Here is a 10,727-nt window from a genome sequence, read left to right on the forward strand (position 1 = left end):
AATGTGCATGAGGACACAATTATCACCTCCCACAATGCTCCAACACCAGTCTTTATTTCCCGCAGTCACGTCTCTTCATCATTTCTTAACTGTTTCTGAAAACATTTGAAACTTTAAACATGTTCCCAGAGGTTTGACATTATTTTGAGTTTGAGTTATGAGTACATTTCTAGCAAATTTCCTTTAATATACACTTGGCTGTCATTTTCTAGTGAACAAAGACCTGCCCTGAAAGGTTAGAGCAGCAATGTTCTGTGTAGCTGTATTTTAAGGGTGAATTTCTCCTCAAGATTAGATTGAAAACGTGTTAAAATATTTTAGACAAGACAGAAATGATCTATTGCAGTGAGCAGTATGCCAATACTGCATTTTCTTTTTTAAGTTGTACGGAAGTCAAGCAGACATGAAATAAGACATGGATTTGTCAACAATACAATGCCAAAGTGAACAGAAAATGAAAACTACGTCAGCACGTCAGTTTTCCACTTTTGATTTTAATAAAATAACACTGGAGGGCAATGCAGTTGCAAGATTCAAGACTATTCCCAACTGAGTTTAAAGCTTGACAGGCTGTTTAAATCAAAAGTGCTGAATATCAAAGCGACAGCTTCAATACTGAGGCTTTTGCAATTATCAGCTGCTTTCCCAGTTCGTCTTTTTCAAGAGTTTGTAAAATGTATTATATTTTATTTTATTTACTTTTTACCATAGTTTAAGGGCACTTCCACAAAATACCATTTAAACAAACAAAATATATTATATATCATATATTAAGCATCACAACTCTTTTATTAGCATTAATATTAATAAGAAATGTTTTATGCAAATCAGCATATTAGAAAGATTTCTGAAGGATCATGTGACACTGAAGACTGTAATAATGGCTGCAGAAAATTCAGCTTTACCTTCACAGAATTACATATATTTTTTTACATATTTTACAAAAGAAATTCATTTTTTTAAATATTGATGTTTTGCTGTATTTTTGCAACTTTTTTCCAACAACAAAATATATCACTTTTCATCGGAAAAAAAAAATAATAATAATACATTAATGCAATCCAGACATACAACCTTTCTACTAATATGCCTTTTCTTGCTGCCATTAGCCAATGTGCATCGTTTTAGCAGATATTTGACTTAAATTAAAAATGCCATGTTATTTTTGAGGGTACTTATAGAAAACAAGCAGTTATTCAGTACCCTCTTGGGCTCTAAAGCGCACTTGAATTTGTTCTTGTTCAGTAGACATGATGTTCAGGTGCCTTTGAAGTCTTGAGATTTGTAAGACTAAATGTTGCCATGATGAAACACTGTATCTCTTTACAAACCAGTATGAGAGAGAGAGAGGAAGAGTAGATGAGAGGTGAAGTACTCTATGATTTCCATGAACCCACTTTCCTCTAATCTCATTCTGCATTCAGCCATCGGTGCTCTGGGATCACACTCTTTCCTCTCTGACATAACGCTCGAAACAACAGCATCTCCAGCCCCAGCACTACTGAGACTCCATCCAGCTGTGTGTCACTGGCAGGGTCAGAGCTGTGGCACAGAAGGCTGACATCTGTCCTTAGTGGGGTGCATTGAGGGAGCTGCTCTGCACAACTGGAAATCCAGCAGATATATTTAGAGCAGGAGGACAAGGTTGTTCATCTTGAAAATGACTGTGACTCTGGTCAACCTGGATGCCCTCTGCAGCTCCACAGGAGACTTTGGCCTGGCTCTGTTTACTCAACTCGCTTAAATCCACAGCCAAGGTGCTCTGATTCCTCCTCTGGCAGAGGACTTTACTCACGCAGGTTGGTGGAGAGCTGCTTATCGCACAGGAATTACACTTGAATTCACTTATTTTTTTAAATCTCATTTATGTCAAATCAAGCTGTAATTTTATCAAATTATGCAAAAAGTGTGAAAATATGTTTCTAGCCTTCATCACCCATTGCATCTGATCTGTTTCCTGTCACAAGATGCTTATGACAGAGATACACAACTCAAGTCGTACGATTGATCCCTGTTAGTGCAAACAATGTGCTGCACATGACAGTCATCTTCAGTGTGCAGATATTTGCTTTAAATCACAGTAATGATGCCAGTGGCTGTGCGTCTCTGACAGTCTTTTATGATCTTTTCAGAAACAAATCGGGACAGAAAATACGTAGAAATAGCCAATGGTCCTTAAAGGACACTTTCGTGGTGCCGTTTGTAAACGCCTGATGAAATTCCATATTGAGTCAGCATTCTGGGACAGTGTTAACTCTCTTAAGGAAACAAACTGCTCGCCACAGATCATTAGACAGTACAGGGGATGTATGAAATAACATAAACACAATATGAAAAAGGAAACCATTTGTAACCAAGACTCCCAGGCTGTTTCCTACATCCGGAGAGGTTTGCGTCTGGACAAAGGATGTTAGCTGTTAAATGTGGTGAGGGATCTGTACTGGTGTGGGCAGTCATCTTGGTAAAGTCATTACATCTGACGTTTGCTCAGCCAAGTAATATGAGGTTTTTACAGGATCAGGTTACATCTTTTTACAGAACACGGTTACATCTTTATATCCCAATATACCATAGTGTTCGTGCCCTCATAAAAAAACCCCTTAAATGCTTTTAAGAATTTAGAATTTGGTTTTATAAGCTGAGAAACGAACAGATTTCAACCTTGAAAAACTGTAGGCATTTCTTCTTGAAGAATGGTGCTAGGTTTCACTGCACTAAGCACTTTTGGGTTTCTATGACAGTGTACTAAAGTACTAAAGCTATTTTTAAAGAGAAAGCTCTTTTTTAAAACGAATATTAATAATTCCATTTCCCTCATGTCATTCCAAAGATATTATAAGAATGTTGGTAACTAAATAATTTAGTTACTCTTCACTTGTATTGTATGGCAAAAATGACATTTATATATTATTTTGTGTTTCAGAGAAAATAGATGCCACTATTTTAGCACTAAAAAAGCATGTGCTAAAAATGCTTAAAAAGTTCTGTGCTGTATTTATATTACATCAGTTTCATATTTTTATCACAAACAGGCTTTATATGTAAAGTTAGCTCATTATAGTTTAGACATTTAAAACAAGAATCCCTCTTTACTCGGTCCACAATTTGTTTACATATGTTTTCTGTTGATCATGGCAGCAATAATTCACATATAAATATATAGGAATAAAAACCTCTGTAAACCTTCAGAATACAAATGGGAATTAATCTGTAAAGTTTACATGTAAGTGCTTCTAAAGTGGGATTTCTGCATGAGTTTCATTTTGAGAAAACAGGCTTTAAATACATGTATTGCAACTGAAATCTACAGACACACAGATTAAGTGCAATAAAATATTTCGGTTGTTTTCTTTCCACTAGCCTGTAACAACACTTTATGAAAACCAAATAGGCCAAAATCTCAAAATTGGTCAATGAAAAGTTGTTTTTGCTTGTTGCCTGAATGTCCTAGATCCATACTCAGTGAAGTTTGCCCATAATATTTGATCTTGTCTTGAAAAACCATGGAATTATATCTAATTCCTAATGGACTAAAGTCCATTACAGTCTCTCAACATATAGCTCCAGTATCCAACCTCTGAATCGCTCTGCAGGAATCGCTTTAGTCTCTCCAAGCACGCGAAGTGCAGTAAAACCATCTTAGTTTCAAGCAGAGGATAATTTCTGAGAAAGGAAATGTGTGCAGTTGGCTTAAACCTGATGACTCAGCCATGGTCATCTTATGCGGGGTGTTTAAGAGGGCCATTACACAGGGGCTGCAAATCCCCATAAGGCACAATTACCTGAATGAGCTGATTTATCTCCACTCATCACAGCCCATTATTCCTTGAAACCAAGAATGCTGGCCAGGCAAGACAGCCGCCTTATAGAAAAGACTAGGAGATTTGTTTGTTCATTGGGAAAGTAGTACTGTATCAGTAATGGAAGTGGCCGCTCTGGACATTCAGCTCTGTGTGAATACTTCATAAATATTGCTCTAAACAAGCTACATGCTCATTTAAGTGCTCGTTTGCCTTTTTGGACAACGTTATTGTGGCAAACACACTGTGGCTTTGATATGTCTTCACAGCATTGTACACTTTGCTCACCTGCAAGTGAATTTAATGAGGCCATTACAGTGAAGAGCTGACATCTCTGTTGTGAAGAGAGGTATTCATGGCAGTAAGATGAAAATGCTGTATCACGGCAATTATTTGTAACCTTCTGATATTGCTTGTGTGAAGCCTGGCATCAAACTAAAGTAATCGGGAAAAGTCGGTAAGCGTTCATCAGTTTGCTTCTGGTTCAACATCGCAGCATCACGGCTCAAAAACAGGCTGAAATGACACCAGAAAAAGGCATTTTATTATATGAATTAATGGTCGTGCAGAGATTTGTAAATATTTAATCAGCTCCAGTGGGGAAGTAAAAATATTTTTTTCATTTTAAAGAGTGAACAAGCACACTGTTCTAGTCACAGAAATTAAATGTCCTTAACGTAGTTGCAAACATTGTGTCTACAGCAACCTCACACTGACCTCGGTCACGACAGGTGCATCATGCTGCTTTTGCCTTGAATTTCAAATGGAGAAATTTACATGCATTTCTGAATACTCATTGGGGAAAAGAACCGAAAAGCTGATGGGTGTAACTTGCATCATAAATAAAAGAATCATGTTCACGAGTCCTGTATCGCAACACTCTGAATAATTGCTAGAGGTAGATACATTTTCAACAAAGGCAAGGAGGGAATTGAAGAACAGACTAGGGTATAAGATTTTTTTTTCTTTGACAGGAATAAGACAAAACACAGGGCTCGAATGGTCCTTTGTTTCACGGTGGGCAAATGCTCTACCTTTTTCGGTATTCATTATCCTTCAAAACAAATAGCTCTTTTACGCGAACGTCCCCCATTTGTTTAAGACAATATCGTGTAATTAAAATCTAATCAGAGAAAGGAGGGAAGCCATGAATATTTAAATCTGTTTGGCTTCTGAATCTTAATGAAATGGTAATTTATGATGGCTCCGGGCTTAATTTAAGCCAGAAAGCATATTAGTTGGATTTCCAGAGATTCCCTCAAGAAACGTCCTCTTTTTTTTCCCCACTTAGTGTGCTTAACACATTGAAATAAGATTAAAACATCTATTTAAAGCCCCGACAATTTAAATGTATGTGAAAGTACTTGTTAATGTGAAGTGAAGTATATAAACTTGTTTTTAATTCCAGTGACTTCAAGGTCTGTTAAAAAACCAAGCGCAATAACCTGAATTGAAGATTTGATATGAAAGCGCCCCAACGTGAACAGTTTTTTACAAATGTTTTAGCTGATAAAAGATGAGGTGAGAATACCTGATAGAGAAAAAAAGCTGTTTTCATCATGGCAGCTTAGCGCCGATGTAACGCTGAGAAAATATGAAGACTGACTCCTAACATGAGAGATATGAGAGGCCGCTGAGACACATCAAAGTGAGTTTTCTGATGCAAGACTCTGACAAGCCTTCTCAGAGGTGATAGCATAACCTAGACTGACCATTAACGCAATTACTGAGAGGCTAGTTTGTATGTTGTCATGAGTTGCTCATTTGAATTAGCATGTTTTAGAGGAACTTTCTACTTAGGCTACATTATTTTCACTCCGATAAATGTGCTTTAGAGATTTTACCATATTTGTTAAAACAAAAAAGACTATTTAACTGAAACACAAATATATTCATTATTATAGGGACTCCTTTAATATTTATTGTCTGATATTTACTGAACTAGGTCAACCCTCAGAAACTGTGTGGATTTACATTTCTTGCAGGAGCACAAAATGTATCTATGGCTCAGTGAAGTAACAATTTCTTTAAATGTTCATTAAATACTGTGGCAGCATACAAATTCTACACCTGTCTGGTAGATACATATGACAAATAAATAAATAATAATAATAATAATAATAATAAATAATAATCTTTCATTAAAAGATTATAAAAGTAAACATCCTCAGATTTTTCTCAGATTGAGAGTGTAACAGAAATTCTGTAGGTCATGATCAATTTGACAAGAGTACATGCGTAATCAAAGCAGCAAATATTTTTTTCTCCTCGCATGTTAATGATTAATTTGAAACGATGTGAAATCTGAGGCAAAACTCAAGAGTTGTTAAAAGAGACCCCATTCTGATGGTCTGTCTCTGAAATCATGGCCCCAGGTTTTCAAACAGTGTGAACACTTCTCTTCAGAGACGCACAAAAGGTCTTGGACTTTCAGGTGTGTCAGATCTCAGCCCGAGATGGGCTATTAGCATATCTTCCAGCAAATTCATACTATCAAATAATATAATTACACTGAGAACATTTGGATAAGGATACAGAAATGCTGTATGATTGTAAATAAATGTGACCTTGGGCTCCTTTTTAAATTCTGAAGAGTATTTTAAAACATAATATTGCTTGTGTCATGTTTTATGGGAATGTTTATAGTCAATGTCAAGGTTAAATAATATCAGATATTCAGAATAATGGATTGATTTATCATTACATTTATTTTAATGCGAGTGAGAAATCATTGATTTTACTTTCATACTGTTCAAGTTCGGGGTCTGTAAGATTTCATTCGCAAAAATACAATACAAAGAGTAATAGTGGCATATGTTATGATTAAAAGGTGTTTTTATTATTTTAATATTTTTAAAATGTAATATATTCCTATGATGGCAAACTTGTTACTACAGTCTTCAGTTTCACATGATCCTGAAAATATATGCTGATTTAATAAACTGAAGAATAACCAGTTATTATTATTATTAAAGTTGAAAACAGTTGCAGAGTTTAATATTTTTGTGGAAAATGTGATTCTTTTTTTTTTCACGATTCTTCTACGAATAGTATTTTAGAAAAGAACAGCATTTCTTTTTTAAATAGTAATGACATTTATGTTACAACAGAACTCTATCACTCTTGATCAATTTAATGCATCATTTGTGAATAAAAAGTATTAAAAAAATTAATAAACAAAATACTGACTCCAAACTTTTGAACTGTAAAATCATACACTCTGAGAAAACGAATGTAAATTGATGTAGAATATAACCAGAAGTCAAAGCAGTGATATTATCTCTCAGGTTCTGTTTATTTTGCTTTGTCATTGGTGTTATTCAGAGTTCATTTTACCTCCATTCATGTTGCCTCGGGCCATTGCTGTGTGTCCATTGTCTGTCAACACTTCTACAATAGCTTTATTTATCTTTCCATCCTCCTCATTTAGCAGACCACCCCTCCAAGCTGCCTGATAACACAACCAATAACTGACAACTCAGATAGCAGTGTGGCAGTCTCTTCATCAGCAGCAGCACTATATACAGAGATCCAGCATCTTCACTGCAATAAACCATTTGAAATCGGCCTCCTTAAACCCCTTTTGAAAATGCATTAACATAGTTTAGTTCAAATGTAGCACTTTGCAAATGTTGTGCACTTTTCTAACCACTTTAAATTTAAATTTAGAGCCCAATTTGCCTTGCCAAGTCATTACTAGACCTGCACTGCATCTAACAAAAAACACATAATAACAGCTATGGGAGGATCTATGGGTATGAAATATTTATGTGTTTAAAAGAGCACTGTCAAAATAAAAGCCTCATGAACACAGATATGCAAGACACAGCTGAAGGAGAAAAGGAAAGAGTTCTGTTCTGTGAGACATGAATCCATAAGAGACTATGAGACTGGCTTATTTAAGCTGGAAGGTACAACAGTGCCCTCATCTGAGAAAAGCAAGAAAGTAAAGGGTAATTCTTCCAATAATTAACATTGTCATCGTTTACTTCATTTACAAACCCATACAACTTTCTTTTTTCTTTCTTTTTTCTTTTCTGTGAAATACACCATATGTTAGGAAGAATGGGAACTGACAGCCTCAGTCGCCATTCACTTTCATTGCATCTTTTTCCACAGAATAAAAGTGAATTGTAAGTCACGTTACCTTCTTTTGAACTCCACAGTAGAAAGAATGTCATAGGCTACATGTCTGGCACGACATGGAGGTTAATAAATGATGACAGAATCTTCATTTTTGGGTGAATTATTCCTATTAATAGGGCTAGTGGCAAACACAAAGCAATATAAACCGTCCAACTATGTACAGCGCCCTCTGGTGTTTGTAATGACAAATTTGTAACCCCAAACTATAAAGGGTGAAACATCATAAATAGAAAAGAATAATAGCAGTGAACGCAAGCAGACCTTAATGATAGTGTTAGTTATTTTAAAGGGAAATAAACTTGTACTTACAGTCGTGCTGGATTTCCTTGGTCACTAATTTTGGGGTATTCATTTTCTCCATTAAATTTTTTTTTTTTGTTTTTCTTAGCTTTATAGGAAAACACTCTCAACCCATTAATCAGTATTAAATTAATGTAAATTTATGGAATCCCGTTCCCTTTTATAGAGGAACTCCCGAGGTTTTGCAAATATAGATGAAAGCTGAGGGAATCTGAAGGCCGGCGTTGTTTAAACAGCCACTTTTATTTCAGCGTCATTGGAGATTTTGGTGAATAATCACCCATAAAGGCCAGAATATGAGAAATGACGGTAATATGAGAGGCACTCAGGAACAAATGAGCAGCGGCGCGAGGCAGCACTATTCCCGGATCCGCGGACCGCTCCTTTACCGTCAGCGAAAACCCGCCGCAGACACATATCATCTCCTCTCATCTCTGAGTGACGAGAAACGACTGGTTTCAGGTGTCTAATGAGCTGTGGTCAGCTCGCATTCTGCCATTTATCAAAAAAAAAAAAAAAAAAGAGGAAGTATATTAATTGGGGTGTTTAGTGACCGTCTCACCGCAATAATACAAAATGTTGAACAGATGTTTTTGTTTGTCCTTACAGAATACTTCCTTAGATGATACATTTGTTGCACCATTTTCACTTCTCTGATATAAATGTAATAATAATTTTAGTGATTTATTACGAGACTTGTAAGACAGAGTTGTAGGCCTACTCGTCTCATATCTTAAGTTTGAATAGTCAGTCATGGCTAAAGTTGATCTAAAATGTATAAAAATTAATGCCCAGTGGGCCTAACACAACCATAACTTTGGAACCAGAGTTTACTTTGACCTCAATAAGATCACATCCAAGAACAACAATGACTCAAAGAGAAAGGAAACGAGTTTAACATATACAATAAAGGTTTTAGCAATGTACAATGAGATCTTCAGCTGCATAAGAGCAGAGTATATCTTTCCCCACAAGACATGGGCGAATGGCTGAAATACAACAAGGAAACGGTCTTTCAGATGTCCTTCCCTCCAGCGACAACAGCGTTTCTCACTTCAGCCAGATGCCTTTGTCCCCGACGTCTTCATTATAACCTTCAGCGTACTTCTTTCCTGGGAGCTAAGGAGAGATTTTCATGTCACACGTTTGGTTCTTTAAAGCCCCGGTGTGCAATGGCAACATTTTACCGTGACCTTTAAAGAAATCCACTGAAAATGAAATATAGTAAAAGACTAGACATGTAATCTATATTCATGAGCTCCACTTCCACATGTTCTCTCAGCTGAGGTAAAGCACCATATGTTTTAGTGCAAGGACTGACAAGGTGGTGATGAGATGAGCAGATGAAAAATCTCATCACTCCTCAATATCAATATAACAGCACCAGTAATCATTAATGGCCATACAAAGCTCTTCTGTCACCCACTTCAGAAGTCGTTCTGTCTCCTGATTTTGTAACGCCACTGACATCACTGAATGTCCTCAGGTGACATTCCTGCTTTTCAAAAACACTCAATCATTATGCAGGCACTTGTTGGGACATTGTTTTGGGCTCCTGGACACACAATAACTTGTACACAAATGTATGACAAAAACATAATTTAAGGTGGATCAATCATCACTGAGACACCTAGAGCATCACTGCTCCATTTATTATAAATGAAGTTAATACCACCTGTCACTACTGATAAAATAAGAAGAATAGCTAATAGAGTTAGCTATAGCTATATGTCAGACATAGTTGCACATGGCAAAAATTAGGTTTTTAAGCACATGCATCCCATTACATGAGGATTGTGATCAGTCTTTTACATTTAGTAGCAGTTTCAGTGGAGGGCACATACAGATTTGAAAGCATAGTAGGCAGCATCAAACTCGTGAGCACCGACTGTGACTTCTGGAAGTTATCTCCACCCTAATGAATAGAGGAAAAAGAGAAAAGACACATTTGCTTTTATTTTTCTTTGAACCGATGGCCCAAAAACTTTACCGCAAAACCTTAAAATGTCTGCTTTTCACTGTACACATTCTCATTTTTCTGAAGGTAGCCTACAGACAGCAATGCCAGCCAGCCAAGAACCCTTCTCAAACTTGACGTACTCTATATTCTCCACAACCTGAAAAGTATGGGTGAACTATCCTTTTAAGGCCTGAAACATTGGTGTATTTTTGAAACACTGCTGTCTCTTTGTATACGATATGAAGATAGTTTTCTCAAAATAAGTTAAAATGCTCATGAAGTGACTCAGAGCAGTTCTGGAGATTATGTTTATGTGTTCATGTTCTCATATTGAGGCGGCAGAGGTTGAAAACACTGCTAGCATCAGTAGGCTTGTGTAGTAAATGAAACTGCATGTCTGCGTCATTAATTTCCATGAGGGGCGAACTGGGAATTTCTTTTTTTTTAAAGTAAGCCAGGAAATCCAACACTCATACTCCCACAACATATTGTGAAACATCGACAACCCTATTTTTTTTTGT

The sequence above is a fragment of the Carassius gibelio genome, chromosome A9 (genome assembly GCF_023724105.1).
Source record: "Carassius gibelio isolate Cgi1373 ecotype wild population from Czech Republic chromosome A9, carGib1.2-hapl.c, whole genome shotgun sequence".
Classification (NCBI taxonomy): domain Eukaryota; kingdom Metazoa; phylum Chordata; class Actinopteri; order Cypriniformes; family Cyprinidae; genus Carassius; species Carassius gibelio.